Raw genomic sequence first — 21,568 nt, forward strand, 5'->3', positions numbered from 1 at the left:
CAGAGCAGCTGCAGCCTGCTCCAGCAGGCCGAGGGTGACTAGATGTCCTGATTTATTGGGACAGTCCTGATATATGGGGCTTTGTCTTATATAGGCACCTATAACCCCCACCCCCATCTCGATTTTTCACACTTGCTGTCTGGTCACCCTAGGTGGGCCAGACCGGGTGGCATGGCAGCATGTTCCAGCAGGCTGGACCAGGTGGCACGGCCGCAGTGTGCTCCGGCGGGCCGGGTGGCGTGGCCTCAGCCTGCTCTGGGGGGTGGCGCCGAGCAGCATGCCTGCAGCCTGCCAGCCCTGGAGCTGCAGCTGCTTTGGAGACTGGGGGGAGAGCAGCGTGGCCAGAAGCAGAGAGACTCTGGCCCCATGTCTTCCCTTCTGGCTGTGCTGCCTGTCCTTGCTCCCTCTGTTCGAGGGAGGGGCTGTGTCCCACCTTTCCCTCTCTATACCCGTTCATAAGCCGACCCCCGTCTCTGGTGTTTCTGTTTTTTAATGAAAAAATTCGCCTTTTGAACAAGTATATACGGATAGCTTTGTTTGGCCTGAGATCTGAACCGTTAAAGATGGTGCAGTGAGCATGTAGAAGAATTACGATGGCCTATGCAGTCTTCAATTACATGATTACATACTATTTTTTCCACAGGCCCTCTGCCTCATTCAGTGTTAAGGATTGTCCTGCCTTGGGGTGAATTAGGGTTGTGCAGTGAAGGAAACTTTTGTCTGTAAGGATCCCTGCCTCATTTGTTGCAGCAATTGAAAGGGGCATAGTGAGAAAGGCAGGGGATTGCAGGAAGAGAGGATGGTTTCATGGTTATGTTAGCTGAATGAAATGGATTCCATCCCCGCCTCTGCCACAGAGTTCCTTTGTGATGCTAGCCAAGTCACTCAAGGCAGACTTTTCACACTGGGTGGTGGTAACTAATTGAGTGTTCCTCACTTTCTAGGGGCCTGATTTGGTTCTCTAGGGTCTAATTTGCAGCAGTACTGAGTGTTAGCAATTGTAGCTGAAGTTGGTGGGAACTGTGTTCTTTGAACATATAATGTGCTATAAACTACATACTCTGAAAAATCATAGACTCATAGAATTTAAGGTCAGAAGGGACCATTCGGATCATCTAGTCTGACCTCCTGCATGTTGCAGGCCACAGAATCTCACGCAGCCACTCCTGTAACAAACCTGTGTCTGAGCCATTGGAGTCCTCAAATCATGGTTTAAAGACTTCAAGGCGCAGAGAATCTTCCAGCAGGTGACCCGTACCCCATGCTGCAGAGGAAGGCGAAAAAATCCCCAGGGCCTCTGCCGTCTGCCCTGGACGAAAATTCCTTCCCGACCCCAAATATGGCGATCAGCTAAACCCTGAGCATATGGGCAAGACACACCAGCCAGACACCCAGGAAAGAATTCTCTGTAGTATCTCAGATCCCACCCCATCTAACATCCCGTCACAAGCCGTTGGGCATATTTACTTCTAGTAGTCAAAGACGAATTAATTGCCAACTCAGGTCGTAGATGGCTCAAAATCGTCACCCAAAATTAGTGAATACTTTTGACTTTAATCTTTCTTTGCCTAAAATCCCATCTGTAAGATGGAGATACTACCACTCACTCATCTCACAGGAGACTAGGCTCATTAATGTTTGTGAAGCACTCAGATACCATAGAGATGAGCACTATAGAAAATTCTATGAGGAAATTAATAATTCTGTCTTCAGAGCCCGGTTTGAATAGAGTGCAGTAAGTAAGGCCTGGGGTAACTCACTGAGCAGTGAGAAGACAAAATACTAAATAGATGTTAATTCAGTGAGTGGTGTCCATTCTGTGCACATAATGAGACAGGCGCCCTGTGGGAAAAAATATATGATCATGTAATTAAAGATTGTATTATACTACATATGTGCAATGGGGATAAATTGTCATTTTTGCATTTCATAACGTTTGCAAGCTTAAGTTTGCAACTGTAATTTTCATTTAATGTAGTTTTTTGAGTAATTTCCTAGCTTTAAAAAAAAACACCCTGTCATAAACAGATAGCTAAGGGTTAATGTTCTTTTATCTGTAAAGGGTTAACACAGGGAACCAAACACCTGACCAGAGGACCAATCAGGAAACAAGACTTTTTCAAATCTGGGTGGAGGGAAGTTTTGGGTGTGAGTTCTTTGTTTTTGTCTTGGGTCTGACCCTCTTGGCTCTGAGAGTGATTTTTCTATCTCCAGGCTTTCTAATCTTCTGTTTCCAAGTTGTAAGTACAAGGATAGTAAGACAATAGGTTTATATTGTTTTTTGTACTTACATGTGTGTAGTTGCTGGAATGTTTTAAATTGTATTCTTTTTGAATAAGGCTGTTTATTCATTTTTTTTCTTAAGCAATTGACCCTGTATATTGTCACCTTGATACAGAGACTATTTTTATGTCCTTTTTTCATTCTTTTTATATAAAGCTTTCTTTTTAAGACCTGTTGGGGACCCTGTGGAGACTCCAGGGAATTGAGTCTGCAGCTCACCAGGGAATTGGTGGGAGGAAAAAGTCAGGGGGAAAATCTTTTTGTGTTAGATTTACTAAGCCTGACTTTGCATACCCTCTGGGTGAAGGGGGAGAGAGGTTAGCTCTCTCGGTGCTTGTGTTTCAAGGAATTGTAACACGGAGGGTGGAATCCCTCTGTTTAGATTCACGGAGCTTGCTTCTGTATATCTCTCCAGGAACCCAGGGAGGGAACACCTGGAGGGGAGGAGGGGGAAGGGAAATGGTTTATTCCCCTTTGTTGTGAGACTCAAGGAATCTGAGTCTTGGGGTCCCCCAGGGAAGGTTTTGGGGAGACCAAAGTGAGCTAGGCACTGTATAATTCCTGGCTGGTGGCAGCAATTACCAGGTCCAAGCTGGTAACTAAGCTTGGAGGTTTTCATGCTAATACCCATATTTTGGACGCTAAGGTCCAGATCTGGGAAGAAATGTTATGACACACCCTGAAAAAACAGATAACATCATCTGGCATCTTATGACATCCTTAGTAGGCTGGACCCTGTAGATCCAAAACTGAGACTTCTGCTGCTTGAGCTAATGAAGTAACTGATAGAGGATGACAAGCTACTATTGCTATGTGGACTAGCGCTAGAGGGGAATGAGATACTTTGCCTGTGCTGTGATAGGCACAGATTCTTCTGTCACAAGTCTGTGCTCTACTGCACCACAGTCTCCTTGTCCCAGTCCCATTGTCTTCACCTAATTAATCTCAGTCTCTACTCATCAGTCTACTTGTCCAGTGAGTCCTGATCTCATCCCACCAGGTTCCCAGTCTCCCTCCCTCACTCTACTCTGTCCTGTGGCCTCTTATCTCCAGTCTACTTGCCCAGCCAGTCCCAGTCCTCTCCTCAATTCTTTGTCTCTCTTTCCCCCGCCCTCACCTGTGTTCCTTGTTACCATTGGCTCGGTCCTAGTCTCCTTCCCTGGGCTTCTCATCCCATCTTGATGACCTCATCTCCCCCAGTTCCTTGTCTTCAGTCTCTTTTCCCAACCAGCTTCAGTTCTACTTCACACTCGAGTTCCTTGCCAGATGTTTCCTCTCTTCCACACTTCCTTTCCCCTGCTCCTCTGGTTCACAGTTCCTCTATTCACCTCCTTGCCAGCTGCCAGTCTCTGACTCTGTGGCACCCCCTCCCCCACCCTACCTTGTTCCATTCCAATCCCCTAATCCTCCTCTGCAATGCTGTAGGTCTAGCTCTTGTCCCCTCTGCATCTGAATCAGGCTGCCTCCTCCTCCATGCAACCTGTTTGCCAGCAAGAAGGACACTGAAAGCACAGGAGAGGTGGACTCTCTGCTCTCAGTTCCAGCGCCGGGCCTGGAGCAGCCATTAGAGAAAGTCCAGCTTCACCCTGGAGCTCTGGGCTAGAGGGGACATGCTCAATTTTTCTATGGGGATGGCACATGCACCGTTTGGTCAATCTCAGGAGCTGTACGAGGCTCAGGCATGGTTAGTGAGGATGGAATCTTGGGAGATTTTAGTTGTTAAGATCCAGCAAGTCTCTACTGAGCAAGTGCAAACTGCACATTTTTCATAGGCTTATAACTTGGGTGGATTTTCACAGGGATGCCAAAAGGCACAGCCCTGACACAAAGGCCACCTCTGCCCATTTGCAAGTCCCTCCTCCACAGCATAGGGGTGCTAAAGGCTTCCAAAGAAAAGGTGACTAGAGAATGGAAAGAGACGTTGTTTTTCATTAATCTTGTTCTCAGAAATGGCTGAAATGTTTTGACTGAAATTTTCCAAAAAAAATTCAGCCAGAGGCAGACCCATAGCATGGAAGAAATTCAGCTCACCTGGTTAACATCTGGCAGAAGTATAAGCAACTGAAAGCAGGGTCTTACAGTGGAAAGCGTTAGCCAGGCCTGGTAAGGCTGCCCATCTAAAGGATAACTGAAGACTGTAGCATACAAGCAGTCAAAGTGAATGTTGCCAAGGGTTAAACATGTATTTCCAAACTTTGGAATGCTTAACTGTGCAATGTCTAGTCAATTAATTTTGTTAATGGGTCTCTAGGTTGCTGTTGTATACATGCAATAACGCTAAAACAGCAGGAGATCAATAGTTATCTTTTTCTTTGGCTCACTCTTTATTTGATGTGGTGAGCAGTGTCCAATGAGATGGTGAGTGCTCTTTTCAGATGTGTTGTAGAGACTTGCTGTCAAGATGAATGTATTGTAGTAGTTGATCTTTTGAGTGACATTGCCACATGGACTGTACACTCAAGTGACTGTGACTACTGGCTGGGTAATCGCATAACTAAAGACTGAGTCACCTTTGGGTTTAAGTGTGTGTGGTTGGGAGTTCATTTTTTCTTCTTTTTAGTTTCCAGATAAGACCCACTGAACTACTATTAAAATATTGCTTGTTCTTTTAATGGAATAAAACCGTTCAATGACGCTTGTCAGACGAAAACATATTGAGACATGCTCACCTTGTGTTGTCCTCGGATTGTTTATTCATTCTTCTGCTGGCACATACTAATCAAGCCTCCTCTTCAACCTACATATGTAATTTAATACACACATTAAAGGAGCATGCTGGAGAGTGAAATGGTTTTGTTTTTTTCTTTCAGAATGCTAAAGGATACACAAGGCAAGAATATCCAAGTTAGAGTCATCAACAAAAATAAACGTGACATGACATTAGACGTGCTTGCAGTTCTGACTCTTGTGCCTCAGATCTTGTAAGCCAAATGATTGAAGCATGGACTTGCTAAGGGTATCAATAGATCACTTTAATGTTACTAAGGAAGTTGAAGACCTCAGCTTTATGCTGCTTCACTAGTTAAGTCTAGTCTTATTCATAGTCCAGTCATTTCTCTTTGCTGCAGACCTTTGCATCTTTTCTTCTCCACCCCTAAAGCTTCCACAGAACAGGAAGACACTCCAGTGCTTATGTTCGTGTGTGTATTTGGTTTTCCACATGTGATCTGTTAGCACAAGTACACTCAATTAGCACCCTAAGTAGCAATATCAGAATTGTGGGGGGAGCAGGTAGTGACACTTGTAGTTAGGTCACCTAACAGTTTCCACTGTAAAAGATTTTTTGAGAAGTCCTAGCGCCTCCATTGTCTGCAGCAGGCCTTTGAAATGCAGCAGGGTCAAAGCCCTGGGGCTAGAGATGCCTTTAATTGGTCCCAGGAAATTCCAATCAGGTTTTGCTGAGTTATAAACTGTTGAAAATAGCCATTTCCCTTCTGCTTGCATTCTTCAGGAAAGTGTTGGCAACTTGCCAAAACATTAACTGTCCAGAGGCAATGTGGAGAATGGGGGGCACGTAGGGTCACATACTGCTGGCCAGAGTTGCTGCTTGGCTTCTAGTGAGCATGCTCACATGGACAGCCTGCTGTCCTAGTAGGGTTGCCAACCCTCCAGAATTGTCCTGGCGTCTCCAGGAATTCAAGATTCATATTCAATTAAATATTGTGTCATGTGATGAAACCTCTAGGAATACATCCAGCCAAAATTGGCAACCCTATTCCTAGTACAATCTGGTTGTTACTGGAGCAGCTATGTCAGAGATTGGTGAGTGAGGGGAGGAGCAGGTAAATCTAGGCTGCTGGACTGGAGCCCCCAGAAAAGGAAAGTGTAAAAACCCACGTTTTATGATGTGCAACAGTCACTTATACAGGTTTTCTGTGTATGGACATAAACTACATAGAAAGAACATTTAGGCTGGAAAGTTAAATACTTGGAAAAAAAATTAGGAAATTCCCAATTTAAGGTTACCCATGAAACCTTAATTCTGACTCCTTGTACATTATAATACAGGCTTTAATTACGTGATGACATTCTCTCTTCCTCCCCCACCCTCCCGGCACTCTTGCCTCATTTATTGCACTGTGTGGATGCAGGAGGGGTCAGACTTAAGGTTATATAGGCACCTGTGTATCTGGCGTATCCTAACTGGAGTTCTTGACTTTGCAAACTAAATAATGTGCTTTTAACAGATTTTTGTGTGTATTAGGAAAAAATCTTATTACATACAAACTTCTAAAAAGAATTTTGTATACATAGGCTCTGTCTTGGATGGGAGACTTGTTCCTGGACCTACGCCTACTAGGATGCTTCAATTTATTTTTATTTTACTGAAATAAACGGTTCAGATTTATTGGTGAGCATGATCTTCCTTTCTAAAACTGGGCATTCTTTTTCTACTTTATTGAGAATAGGCCCAAGTTTGGATCTGTATTTTGCTGCAAGTACCTGTTGTTGTGAAATAAATATCTTCACAAGTTATGAGAGGCTGAAAATGACATAGTAGGCATGCATGGTATTTAATTTAATTCTAACTTCTGCATTTGAATATGTACTGAATATATATCTCTAGATATACTGAAACATGGAGCCATATGTGCAAATTTGCATCTCTATTTCTAGTTTGTGATCAGTTTCTAGAAGAAACGTTTGAGAATTTACTTGTGAGGAAATATGAGGAATTGATCGCATTCTCTCTAGTCCCACGTTTCTTAACTAAGAAAAGTAACTTTATACAAGTCCATCTCCTGAATTGCTTCTGGGATTTGTTTTGCAGAAATGGCTGTTGCTAGCCATCTCTCTTTCATGTTTACTCCTAACTATATATGAAGAAACATCTGGCATATCTGGTCATGTGTCTAGAGGAGTTCTGGAAAAGCCTCTGCAGCACTTGGAGCATATTCTTAGATTACTGAAAATACTCATCCAGTATCACATTTTTGTTTCCTTATTCCTTTCTGCACACAGGATAGCAAGCAACTGTGGATAGTCATGAAAGGTGGCAGACTGATAATTGAGAAGACCATACCCCCCCCCCCCTTTGACCCTAGAATAGGTACAGAATGGATAGCAGCAATATAAGACTATCTTGAATACCCTGCCGGTGCTGATGGGATGCTATTTCCAGGGAAACCTTGTAATAACTAGCTGCGAGGCAGATGGGGATGGAAAAGTCATTAATGTTGTTCTTGGGACGAAGTAAGTAAGAATACACGTCACCAGCTTTTCTTTGTTCTTCAGTTGACTTCAGTGCACTTGCATATAGGTAATTCATAATAAAAGGAACGGGACCATCTCCTTACCTGATATGGCTGTGTGATACCTCTTCATCAGGAAGCTCTGTCACCTCATGTGTACGTTCCAAACCTCCTTGCTAGTTGGTGGGGTAGAGGTGAGGAAACTAAGAGTCCTAACTGAACTATTGAGCCTTGGGTGCTGTTTTAGGAAGTGGGCATATCTTAATGGATTACAGTTATTGTACTGTAGGAGCAAGATGGGTGAAGTCAGGTGTAGTTTGCTGAGGCTCTTCAGAAAAAAAAATCCTGCAACAAGCGATTATTTGAGGGATGAATGGTCTTTGAGATCTTCTGTGCTAGGGAAAAAACTTCCAGCAAGGACCTCAGGAACGTGCAGAGTTTGGGGGGGGGGGGGGGCGGATTTTTCTGATGATGGCCACTCTGGTCGTGGGTTTACCTTCCCAGATTGCAGGCCACCCCATTTCTGGTGGAAGATCTGCTTAACGTTTGCTAGGTTTCTGTAGGTTTTCTGGATCCTCAAATGCACTCTTGAGGAAACAAAAGATGCCCCTTATCAAATGAGGCCTACCTGAGTAATTCAACATGGGAGAGGCCTAATTTCTTATAAAATGGGATTAGGGAGGTAACTAGATCTCCGGGCTGAAAACGGAATGTCTGTGCTAAGAAAAGTAAATGGGTCAGTAAGTTAAAGACAGGCTGTCTGAGCTAGCGAAGATAAGAGGGGAAACACCCAAAAACCATTTACTAAGAACAAAATAACAGTGGACAAGAGAAGTCGGAAGTGTAAACATGAGGTAAAGTGTAAAGTCAGACACGGAGAGTGCATGGACAGAGCGTGCTGTACAGGGACTGGTTCCTGCAAAATAACGAAGCCAATCCTCAAACATGTAATCCAATATATAGTGAACGTAACATATGTAGGTTTATATAAAGGAAGGGGATTTCTCTGTAACTTTGGATCTGTGATGTACACTGCATCCACCTCATATGTTTGAGTCTGATGAACTCAGCATAGCGTTACTGTATGCCAAGTAAAGATCCCTGAGCGACAGTCTGGAGTTGAACTGAGTTCTTGGGAAGCAGAGTGGAAAGAGGTCTTGAAGGGAATGCTGACACACCTGACAGAAGGTGTACAGAACTCCGGATGTACACCTTAGTTTCTGTGAGGCAGGTCTTCAGTTACCTGTGGTTGTAGACTGTGCTATGGGGGTTTTTGTTTGTTGTATGAAAGAGAAATTAACTCCTCTTTGTTAGTGATGCAGACTTGCACAAAGAAGTTCGGAACCAATATATTTTAGTAGCGAAGAATCCTGTGGCACCTTATAGACTAACAGACATATTGGAGCATGAGCTTTCGTGGGCGAATATCCACTTCCTCAGATGCATGTAATGGAAATTTCCAGGGGCAGGTATATATATGCTAGCAAGCAAGCTAGAGATAACGAGGTCAGTTCAATCAGGGAGGATGAGGCCCTGTTCTAGCAGCTGAGGTGTGAAAACCAAGAGAGGAGAAACTGGTTCTGTAATTGGCAAGCCATTCACAGTCTTTGTTCAGTCCTGAGCTGATGGTGTCAAATTTGCAGATGAACTGAAGCTCTGCAGTTTCTCTTTGAAGTCTGGTCCTGAAGTTTTTTTGCTGCAGGATGGCCACCTTAAGGTCTGCTATAGTGTGGCCAGGGAGGTTGAAGTGTTCTCCTTCAGGTTTTTGTATATTGCCATTCCTAATGTCTGATTTGTGTCCATTTATCCTTTTCCGCGGAGACTGTCCATTTTGGCCGATGTACATAGCAGAGGGGCATTGCTGGCATATGATGGCGTATGTTACATTGGTGGACGTACAGGTGAATGAACCAGTGATGGTGTGGCTGATCTGGTTAGGTCCTGTGATGGTGTCGCTGGTGTAGATATGTGGGCAGAGTTGGCATCGAGGTTTGTTGCATGGATTGGTTCCTGAGCTAGAGTTATTATGGTGCGGCGTGCAGTTACTGGTGAGAATATGTTTCAGGTTGGCAGGTTGTCTGTGGGCAAGGACTGGCCTGCCACCCAAGGCCTGTGAAAGTGTGGGATCCTTGTCCAGGATGGGTTGTAGATCCTTGATGATGCGTTGGAGGGGTTTTAGCTGGGGGCTGTATGTGATGGCCAGTGGAGTCCTGTTGGTTTCTTTCTTGGGTTTGTCTTGCAGTAGGAGGCTTCTGGGTACACGTCTGGCTCTGTTGATCTGTTTCCTTATTTCCTCGTGCGGGTATTGTAGTTTTGAGAATGCTTGGTGGAGATTTTGTAGGTGTTGGTCTCTGTCTGAGGGGTTAGAGCAGATGCGGTTGTACCTCAGTGCTTGGCTGTAGACAATGGATCGTGTGATGTGCCCGGGATGGAAGCTGGAGGCATGAAGGTAGGCATAGCGGTCGGTAGGTTTTCGATATAGGGTGGTGTTAATGTGACCATCACTTATTTGCACCGTGGTGTCAAGAAAGTGGATCTCCCGTGTAGACTGGTCCAGGCTGAGGTTGATGGTGGGGTGGAAGCTGTTGAAATCGTGGTGGAATATTTCCAGAGTCTCCTTCCCATGGGTCCAGATGATGATGATGTCATCAATGTAGCGTAGGTAGAGAAGGGGCGTGAGTGCACGAGAGCTGAGGAAGCGTTGTTCTAGGTCGGCCATAAAGATATTGGCATATTGTGGGGCCATGCGGGTGCCCATAGCAGTGCCACTGATCTGGAGATATATATTGTCATCAAATTCCCGGGCACATCACACGATCCATTGTCTACAGCCAAGCACTGAGGTACAACCGCATCTGCTCTAACCCCTCAGACAGAGACCAACACCTACAAAATCTCCACCAAGCATTCTCAAAACTACAATACCCGCACGAGGAAATAAGGAAACAGATCAACAGAGCCAGACGTGTACCCAGAAGCCTCCTACTGCAAGACAAACCCAAGAAAGAAACCAACAGGACTCCACTGGCCATCACATACAGCCCCCAGCTAAAACCCCTCCAACGCATCATCAAGGATCTACAACCCATCCTGGACAATGATCCCACACTTTCACAGGCCTTGGGTGGCAGGCCAGTCCTTGCCCACAGACAACCTGCCAACCTGAAACACATTCTCACCAGTAACTGCACACCGCACCATAATAACTCTAGCTCAGGAACCAATCCATGCAACAAGCCTCGATGCCAACTCTGCCCACATATCTACACCAGCGACACCATCACAGGACCTAACCAGATCAGCCACACCATCACTGGTTCATTCACCTGCACATCCACCAATGTAATATACACCATCATATGCCAGCAATGCCCCTCTGCTATGTACACCGGCCAAACTGGACAGTCTCTGCGGAAAAGGATAAATGGACACAAATCAGACATTAGGAATGGCAATATACAAAAACCTGTAGGAGAGCACTTCAACCTCCCTGGCCACACTATAGCAGACCTTAAGGTGGCCATCCTGCAGCAAAAAAAACTTCAGGACCAGACTTCAAAGAGAAACTGCTGAGCTTCAGTTCATCTGCAAATTTGACACCATCAGCTCAGGATTGAACAAAGGCTGTGAATGGCTTGCCAATTACAGAACCAGTTTCTCCTCTCTTGGTTTTCACACCTCAGCTGCTAGAACAGGGCCTCATCCTCCCTGATTGAACTGACCTCGTTATCTCTAGCTTGCTTGCTAGCATATATATACCTGCCCCTGGAAATTTCCATTACATGCATCTGAGGAAGTGGGTATTCACCCACGAAAGCTCATGCTCCAATACGTCTGTTAGTCTATAAGGTGCCACAGGATTCTTCGCTGCTTTTACAGATCCAGACTAACACGGCTACCCCTCTGATACTTGAATATATTTTAGTGTTTTGTTAGTGATAAATAACCACAAATATGCTGTGCAATGCAGCGTGTTCTTAAATTGGAATTACTTGTCACCAGCAGAATCTTCTTGCAAAAGAGGTGTCCCACTCTGCTTTTTCCACCTACTTCATTTCTTTGAAACTAGTAAATAATTTTGTGGTTGAGCACTGTTCCAACATATCAGGTGGACACAATTCCCTCTTTTAATTAGTATGCTACATAACTAGTGTATTTGAGAAGGAAAGGCTGGATTCCTGACCAAGTGCTTTGGAAACTCACTTTTGCTTAAAAGAACTTTTCAGTTACTTACCAGACCGCTAGAGCTAGGTTGGGTTTGATAATTTGTATATAAAATGTTTATAATGAAAGTTTCTCTCTTGAGCAGCGTTCTGCACTAGGTATGCTTGGGACTTGGACAAAATGTGCCTATAGGCCAACCATTTTATTCTGGCTGCCTTGACAAAATACAGGTTTTGATTGTTTTTTAGGTGCATAGAGATTTGTTAAAAGGCTTTAACGTAGTTGACTGAGTTCCGCTAATAGGTTTTGTGTTGTGGTAAAGAAGGCCAGACCCATGAGTCTAAAAATGATTAATACTTCTACAGACAAGCTTAATTACAGAGAGTAAATAAGAATATTTAGCATGGTGCCTGAAGGTTGGGCCATGTGAGTGACTGACTGTCATGTGCATATAAAATTTGGTATCTATGTGGCTCTAAGTACACATACTCTCATTGCTCATCTCTTTTATGAGTAGCTGAAGCCTTTTACATTTGGATTTATGAAATTTTCCTCTCCTGTGGTTTAGGTAAATGTATAAATAATTCAACTCAATACAGAATCATATAAATTAGACTGAGCAGACAGCCCAAACCAAACTTTCTCCAGAAGCCTGACCCATTGTACCCAAAGACTTCCCCTCTTACCCCATTCTCATCTTTGCAAAAACATCCAGTGAAGTGGGCTGTAGCCCACGAAAGCTTATGCCCAAATAAATTTGTTAGTTTGTAAGGCAGAGGTGGGCAAACTTTTTGGGCCGAGGGCCACATCTGGGTGGGGAAATTGTATGCGGGGTGGGGGTTGGGGCGCATGAGTGAGTGTGGTGTGTGGGGGCGGGTGCAGTGTGCAGGAAGTGGCTCAGGGCAAGGGATTGGGGCAGAGAAGGGTGCAGGGTGTATTAGGGGGCTCAGGGAAGGGGCTTGGGGTGCAGGAGGGGTGTGGGATGTATAAGGTGGCTCAGGGCAGGGATGCAGGAAGGGTGCGGACTGCGGGAGGAGGCTCAGGGCAGGAAGTTGAGGTGTGGGAGCAGTGTGGGTGTGGCAGGGGGCTTGGGGAGGAGGTTGGGGTGCACGAGGGTGCAGGGTGCAGCAGGAGGATCAGGGCAAGGGGTTGGGGGCAGGGTGTATGAGGGGGCTCAGGGCAGGGAGTTGGGGTACAGGAGGGGTGTGAGGTTCGGGCAGGGAGTTGGTGGGGCGGGTGCAGGAGAGGTTCAGGCTCTGGCCTGGCACCGCTTACCTCAAGCCCTGAGGGGCCGGATCTGGCCCGCGGGCCATAGTTTGCACACCCCTGCTCTAAGGTGCCACAAGGACTCCTTGTTGTTATTTCTGATACAGACTAACACGGCTACCACTCTGGAACATGAGAGGACTGTGTAGTTCTTGCAGTATGGCGTGACAATCAACAATCTTTTGGGATCTGACAGGCAAAGTGGAGAATCAAGATCCAGAGCAGAGGACCATTAGCTTCTGATTTTATTTCCCCAGGTGGTATTCTTATAACTAGGGAAAACTTGGTTGCAATCTCAGCAAATTTGATAAATCTTGGCACAGAAGAAAAATTAATTTGGCTTGTTCCCAGGAGCTGAGTTTAGGTAATATGGTTATGCTTGAGAGTCATTAGTAATCAATCACTGCAGTGTGTTTGCTTCACTTCCAAGCTCTAGTGTATTGTCTGGTAACTCTGGATGAGGTGAAAAATGGGGCCACTGCTGTATAGCCTGGAAAATAGAGAGCACGTGCAACCGAGACCATACTTGGCTATGTACATGTGCAGTAGGGTTGTGTAGATTGTGTCCTTTTTAACAACTTACATGCTATGCAGTTTTCCACATTCTTGCTTCTGGAGTTTTGTCACTGAATATTTTCCAAGAACAATTTTTTCCAGTAATACTTTTGGTTGAAAACATTTCATGTTTTCTTTTTTTTAATTGAAGCGGAGTCAAAAATAGGAGCAGTTTATTCTCTAAAGAGGAAACAGATTACCACAATCTATGAAAATTGAAAATTAGTTTTTCAACCCCACAGGTAGCACTTAAAGGCCTAATAAACTACACTTATGTATTTGTTTGTTTAATACAGTGGATGTCCTAGCTATATGCTGTATTTGGATTTTGATGCATCAGAATAAACTAGCTATAAATAATGGTGACAGTGTTGGAATTTTCTTTAGATCTTGGAAACACTGCAGTTGTTTTTTGTCAGGCTTGAATCATTAAGTCTGAAGAAGAGCGGGAATGAGATTTTTTTCTCAACCTTAAAAAAAAAAAAAATTGGGGGAGTCAGTGTACTACAGATTGCAGATCACAGTCTGAGCCTTTGCAAAGAAGACTACAAACTCTGCAACTAACTCATTTTGTAATATCTCTTTGTTGGGCCTTTTCCCATGACGTTTTCTGCATTGGTTGAAGTTAATTACTTTCAAAATTAAATGCTCCAAACTGTGTAGCTGTAACAGTTGTTGGCATAATCTTTCCTTTTTTTTTTTTTTTTCCAAACTGCAAAAAGTTTTTCCAGTGTGTAAATATTATCCACCAATGCATGGTTCTTGGTTATTTCATCTAGATATCTGTTTGTGGCTGACTGTTTAATGGAGGAGTGTGTTTGTGGATAAGCAGATAGCTATTGCAATAAAACCTGCGTGTTCAGTATTACCCTCCATTGGATGAAATTTTGGTTCCAATGAGGTCAGATATAAAACTCCCATTGATTTCATTGGGGCTAAGATTTCACACTGGTTTTGAAAAAGCTCCATGGAGTTGCTGCTCCTAAACTCCTCTCTGACCTTCTGCCACCTACTCACCCTTATACACACTTCCTCCCAGTTTGTCTCCTGTCCATTTACTCTGTATGGGCTGCTCTTGTACTTATGCTGCTCCATCTATGAAATTACCTCTGAGTCACTACATTTCTTTAAAAATCTTGTTCTGTCATCCGCCTACAGCTGAATCTGGAGACTAATCCCTTGATTGTAACTAGTCTCTGAGCATATTTACCAGCCTTTTGACTCTTGAATATGTTTCAGGTTTCTCTTTTTAATTCACTTTTTATCTTCATCTGTTGTGTTTTTTTTAATTTTTTTTTCCGTTCTGCCTCCAACAGTTTTTATAGTCAGCCTTGTAAAGGTTCCCTCTCTGCTTTACATTGCCACTTTGTAAAATGTTTTCAATAGAGCTGGTCAAAAAAATGTTCAACAGAATGGTCTCAATGCAGGTTAGTAAATATCCATGATGTTTCATGGGAGCATGTTGATTTTGACTGCTTTTGGCCTGAAAGGCAAAATATTTTGGTTAGATTTTATATAAAACTGTTTGTAATATATTTAGTATAAAAGCCCATTTCAAATCAATTTGAAACAAAACATTGTTAGTCCTGAATGAAAACTTTTTGGAATTTTCACTTTGCAGGAAATTTCTACATTTCAGCTTTTCGTTCTGATTGGCAACAAACAAAAACGGGAAATGTTGGAATTTCATTCCAGTTCCTGACCAGTTCTAACTTTCACAAGCTTTGTATGGAAGGCTGCAGCTTTCTTTCTTTCTCTCTCCCTCTCCTGCCCCCCGCCCCAATTTTCAGTGAGGAAACATTTAGACAAAAGACTCTGAATGTCAATTCAGATCTCCTGATGTCTTGTTTTTCTAAAGCATTGCACAAAACATTGAGGAAATACTGAAAGGCACTAGATACCTTAAGAGAATGATGGAATGCGGAAACCATCACCTATGGATCAAGATGTTCACATTTAGCCTAGTGATCAACAGCCGTTACAATCAGACAGGTGTCTAGCCTTTGTGGAATGAGTTCAGTACATAGTAAGCAAACTGACTTGTTGAATCTCTGAGAACAACGTCCTTAGGAAAAGGAATGTGTGTAATTTTATTCTGAATACTGTCATTCTTTGTGGTGCTTTCTGTCCATTATTGTGTTCATTTAACAAGTTTTTAGATTGTCTGACTGGTCGATGGCAGTATGTTCCTCTTTCCTTTTTTACATTTTATGTTAAGTTGTGATGAGTCTGTTCCCTTTTTTTCTTTTTCAGATGTAAATCTTTCCCAGACTAGTTCTGTTTCCAGAGTGAATAATGTAAGCGTCTCTCTTGTTAGTGATTCACGTTTAGATTCTTGCACTGTCATAGCTCTGTTTTTGTTGATCTTATTTTGGTCACTATTATTAAACATAACACCTAAATCAGATTTTTCACAGCAGAGAGAGTTATGTGCTAGCCAATTTTTTTAAAAAAATATTGTAATTACTACACTGCTGGTGCTCCTGCATTTTCCATCTATTGTCAGCAGTCCATTCACAACTACAGTACACCTTCTTTGGTTTTCTATAATTACTCCCATTCTGTGCTGCTTTTTACACTTGCACAGATTCCCTCTGAAACTGGAATCAAGATCAAAATGTTGGTAAAATTAGTTTTTACAGTAACTACACTTCGATTGTATACCCAATATATGCTTTAAGAATCTCAGCTCAGGATCTAGGTATGATATTTTGCCACTTCTGCACTCCAGTTACAAGTATCAGATAATTTGGGTCCATTTTGGAACGGATTTCCCTTTTAATACTCTTATCAGGTTTTAAAAATCAGTCCAGAGCTTTCTCACTGGTTTTAAGCTCTTCGTGCAGTAATTTTTTGGCCTGCATGTTTGGTTTTTTGTACATTGCAAAGCATAATGGATCTCATGTTTGGTGCTATGTATGTTAATAAACAGTGAGCTAAATCATCCCTTATGGAACTCATTCGGTTCCAGTGGAGTTACATAGGAATGAATTTGGCCCAATAATTCAGCTTCTTATTGTGCAACAGTGTTGCTATATTATTGCATTGTACTGTTAAACAATAAAAAGTACATTTACAAATGAATAAATGAATATTGTGGAAAAAAACTGCTGTATCCTCTGTGCCTACAAGTATGTGGATATCCCATTGCTAACAGGCCCTGTAGCAGATACATACCAGGGCAGGGACAATGGGATATGCTTAATATTGTTAATAATGGTACTTAAACGTCATGAAAGGTTATGTTAAAACAGCTGCATCCTTAGATATTTTTTTTAGCTGTTTCCTCTGAAGGGAGGGTGTAGGTAAGAGCAGTGGAAAGTTACCAGGAGGAGAACAAAGAGGCCAGGTGACCAGGAGAGATTTAAATGAAAAGCCATACAGGAGCTGAAGGGACCAGACATGAAGAGGAAGCATGGGGTGAGGGAGAGCAAAGTCACAGAAGCTGAGGAAGGTGACTCCAGGAGGGAGAGGCCACATAGCAAGTAGCAGCCGCATGGGGAAGGGAGACCTGCCTGCTTTTCTGAGCTCAGATGGGAACCAAAAGATGGCAACCTCAGCCCAGAGAATGCCCTGGAGTGGTAAGACTGAGGCAGGGACATGTGGTTTTAGTGTTTATTCTTCTGTATGATTTGTACTCTCCTGTGCTTGCTTTACATGATTAAGTGTAAAAGGGCATAAAGGTGTTAGTGCAAATCATTGCTCTGTATTTAACTGCTTGACAACTACTGCTTTCCCTTGTCAGTTAAATTGTAAACCAGAAGCTTCACACCTTTCAGGTGAAGTTCTGGAAGAGGGGTAGGTGTAAGTAAGTTGGGGTATCTTGGGTGTTAGCATTGAGAAGCCTCATTTCTGAGAGTCAGTGCCCAAGGAATGTGCCAGAGAGGCGAAGGGAGGAACCCGGAGGATCCAGAAAACAGGCTTGGATTCTATTTACAGCAGTCCTAGAGGGAGGCGAGGAGAGGGTGCTTGCTAGCATCTACGACAACTAGTGAAAACTTAATTAACCTGTTATGAAAGATAAAGGCCAGGATGATCAATGTCACATGAGTTTGGGTGCCTCCATTTTCAGGTGCCCAGTTTGAGACACTTTAAAGTGGCCTGATTTTTCAGGAAGTAGTGAGCCATGGGTCCTCTCAAAATCAGTCCCTTTGTAAAGTGTCACTTTGAGTACCCAAAATGAGTAGTTGCTCTTAATTCATCTTGTGAAGGGACCTGAGGCAAAGCCCATTGGTGTCAGTGGAAGTCTTTCTGCTGACTTCAGGCAGCTTAGAACTGGGCCCTAAAACCTTATTGCAGTTTATTTAAATACAGGGCTGTACTAAAAGTAGGAGCTTTATGAATAAAGTTTGATGATTGGTTAGCATGACTTGGCTGCTCAGGAAATAGCTATGCATCCATTCCAATTCAAGAGAAATGAGTTGTGTACAGACTTGGAGGCATCTAAGTATACCCAAAGCTTTATCTGAATAGGTAGCCACACACCATGTTCTGTCTTTGTTTGAAAATATAGTGCAATATGTATGAAAATATCTTTAATATGGACGTCTATGTCATTAATTGCATCCTAGTAAGAAAGAATTGTTGTCCATTTTTAACTCCACTATTAAAGAACTGAATAGCAGAACACAACAGTTCCAAGTGTGCCGTGTGAGGCGCTCCCAATTCTATAAAGGGTTTACAGTAACATGCTAGAAAGACCACTTGAACTTACTAAACTGGGAAGATCTCCAAAACCTGGATGAATCAGCTAGGTCAGTCAGGATGCAGACCTGTCAGGAAAAAGGATCACTTTTTAAGGCACATCTCTTTATTGTGGCCACGCGTTCCTGTAACTACTTGGGGATAATCTGTATGGGTTTAACGAAAGGTTTGTTACAATTGATGAATCATACCCATGTTTGTGCAAGAGAGACTTTTGACATGGTTTTCCCCAGTATCATCTCACAGCTTCTCTTCTCCCCTTCCACCCTTCCCTCCCTCACCCCCTGACAGCTTGCTTGCTCACACAGGGTAATGGTTGGAGGGTGGATTTAGTCACTTCAGTCTCCATTATTGTATAGTTGGACAAGGTGGATGAAGTAATATCTTTCATTGGACCAACTGATATATTCTGGGGTGCAATCCAGACTGGTAAAAAGTTGTCCCCTCTTATAACCCTTAAGTGCCTTAAAGCTTTGTTACTGTAGTGCTCTGCCTGAAATGCCCCCATAAGTAACAAGCATGCACTTTATGTATTGGGCAGCCCTGGTCCAACTCTTTAGATCTCAGGAGCCTGCCTGTAATGCCACCTACTTCCATTGGTCTTCACCAGCATTAGTTAACGTCTGGTAAGGTGATATTAGCTCACCCACCTCGTCTGATGTTTTGGGACCAACACAGTTACAAAAATGCTGCATAATTTGGTTAGCTGGAGAGTAAAGCATGAGTAGACTGGTTGAGTCACTTACAGTAGTGCCTCTACTTTCCTTTTAAAATTCATTATTACCATTTGTTTGTATTATCCTAGCGCCTACGAGTCCCAGACGTGGTCCAGGATCCCATTGCGGTAGGCGCTATATAATCTTTTTGGGATTCCAAATACCAGAGGTGCCTGAGCTGGAAAGCTGAGATCTGGGTTTGGATTCAGACTTTTCCCCCCACAAAGTTCAGGGATCACTACTGGATGAAACAGAGGTTAGGCACAGTCTTGTTTTTTTTCTCATGTCGTCCCTTTATGTGAGGAGCAACTCCTAGTCAGTGATCCAATGAATATATGTGAAGTTAAGCATACACATAGCTGTTCGATGGGTCAGGGCCTAGTATGGTACAGGAAAACATTACTGGCTCTGTGCAAGCAAATGTGTTTCATGCAGCATTTCAACCTCTAAACATTCTGAGTAGCAAAAGGAACAGAGCTATTAATAGTGATGATGAGTGTGGGACTTTCATAAAGCAGCAATCGTTACTCATCTATTTTCATTTGCAGAAGTTTTCTAACAAAAGACAGGCACAAATGTAATAGCAGAGGCTAGGAGGTGGATAGTAGGAGGGAAAAAGTGCTATCAGTTTCTGAAAGCTAGTGCTTAGTAAGACCTTTCTGTGTAGTTCTGGTTTTATGGCCATCAGAAACACAGTTGAGTGGGATCTCTTGTCTCGCTGGATCAAAAAGTAGAAAATGAATTCAGAGGGTAAGTTTTGGGTTTTTTTGTTTTTGTTTGTTTGTTTAAAATGTGGTGCTTTGTATCAAACAGCTTCTGTTTTGGGGGAAGCCATTGCAGCATGGGATGTTGTTCACATGTTCCTAACTCCTTGCAGTTGGTTTGCATGAAGTGCATTAAGAACCAGAGACTGGCTTGTACTGTGTATGGAGTTCAGCTAAGGAAGTTGGTATGTGAACTTACTCAAAAGTAGTCTCTGAATGGATAAGGGTAATAAAATTCTTGGAGGTACTTACTGAATTGCTGGCTGTCTCTTAAGGAGTTTTATTAAATTGTAAATCTTTCCTCCCTCACCCTTTTCTAAAATGGAAAAGTCCAACAAGTTTGCATAAGACCTTTATGTGATCTTTAATGATCAGCTGTTTCACTTCCATGTTTGACTAAATGTCCATTATTACTGCCTTCACTATTTAACTGTGCATATTTGGAGTGATGCTGTCATGAGTTCATTTCAGGGTAGACTTTCCATTGTATTAACTGAAAATTTGCATGCTGTGCTTTTAAACGTTTTTGTGTGCGGTGAAGGGCACTGGTCCACGTTAAGAAAAAGAAATACTCTCATTGACTTCAGTGTATCTGGGCTTGAATCTTGAGTTATTAGGTTTATTGCTGCTCAACATACTGAAAGTTAGGGCTTGTCTACATCAGAAAGTTGCAGCGCTGGTGAGGGAGTTACAGCGCTGCAACTTAGGAGGTGTACACATCTGCAGGGCACCACCAGCGCTGCAACTCCCTGTTTGCAGCGCTGGCCGTACTCCCGTTTTGTCTCGGGTGTAGAGGATCCAGCGCTGGTGATCCAGCGCTGGTAATCAAGTATAGACACTTACCAGCGCTTTTCTTGACCTCCGTGGAATAAGCAGGTATCCCAGCATACCTGAGGAAGCCTCTGGTAATCAAGCTGGTCTCCTTCCCCGGCTTGCTCTCGCGTTCCCCGAACCCCGATCAAGCAGGTCTCCTTCCCTGCGGTTTGCTGGGTGGTTCCGGGAACGCGAGAGCAAACCGCGGCGAAGCTGGTCTCCTTCCCCGGTTTGCTCTCGCGTTCCCCGAACCCCGAGCAAGCAGGTCTCCTTCCCTGCGGTTTGCAGGGTGGTTCGGGGAACGCGAGAGCAAACCGCGGCGAAGCTGGTCTCCTTTCCCGGTTTGCTCTCTCGTTCCCCGAACCCCCGAGCAAGCATGTCTCCTTCCCTGCGGTTTGCAGGGTGGTTCGGGGAACGCGAGAGCAAACCGGGAAAGGAGACCAGCTTCGCCGCGGTTTGCTCTCGCGTTCCCCGAACAAGCAGGTCTCCTTCCCTGCGGTTTGCAGGGTGGTTCGGGGAACGCGAGAGCAAACCGCGGCGAAGCTGGTCTCCTTTCCCGGTTTGCTCTCGCGTTCCCCGAACCCCCCTTGAAGCCGCCCAACAGCGCTGCAGTGTGGCCACATCTAACACCACTTGCAGCGCTGGTTGCTGTAAGTGTGGCCACTCTGCAGCGCTGGCCCTATACAGCTGTACTAATACAGCTGTAACAACCAGCGCTGCAAAATTTTAGATGTAGACATGGCCTTAGTCTTAAACTTTCCATGGAGTTTCCAGTATACCTTGTGCAAACCCAATAAAATCAAGGAACAACATTTTCTCTTTTCCCAGTTGTAAGATTAAGATTTACCTTGCAAATTAGATTAATCCATAGGGTTATTATGCTTCTCTTAGTGAGAAATTTACTCACTTTTCATGGGCAACTTCAGTTGGGCAAACTACTCCTTACATATTGCTTATTGCTAGTGTAAATATTGTTTATATTCAAAATATCTGTTTAAATTTTTACAGTGTGGTAGGGAAACGAGCAGAGAAGTCTTAAATTAGAAAAAACAAATGGAACAGAAAAACTCTAATAGAAGAAACTCTAAGAACAATTGAACAGCCTAACAGG

The 21,568-nt window shown here is 43.6% G+C and overlaps 1 protein-coding gene across 20 annotated transcripts in view; it reads left to right on the plus strand.

Moving 5' to 3' along the window:
- The window catches only part of MITF (melanocyte inducing transcription factor), a 183,009-nt gene that overhangs the window by 58,670 nt on the left and 102,771 nt on the right, over positions 1-21,568 (plus strand). The window contains exon 1 of one of the 20 annotated variants that reach the window (XM_050957441.1): positions 19,610-19,630. The exons of the other annotated variants lie outside the window; for them this stretch is intronic. The gene's annotated coding sequence lies outside the window, so the exon portion shown is untranslated. Of the gene's footprint in view, positions 1-19,609; positions 19,631-21,568 lie in introns of those variants that run through there. 20 annotated transcript variants of the gene reach the window in all.

Source organism: Gopherus flavomarginatus, chromosome 6 (genome assembly GCF_025201925.1).
Source record: "Gopherus flavomarginatus isolate rGopFla2 chromosome 6, rGopFla2.mat.asm, whole genome shotgun sequence".
Lineage (NCBI taxonomy): Eukaryota > Metazoa > Chordata > Testudines > Testudinidae > Gopherus > Gopherus flavomarginatus.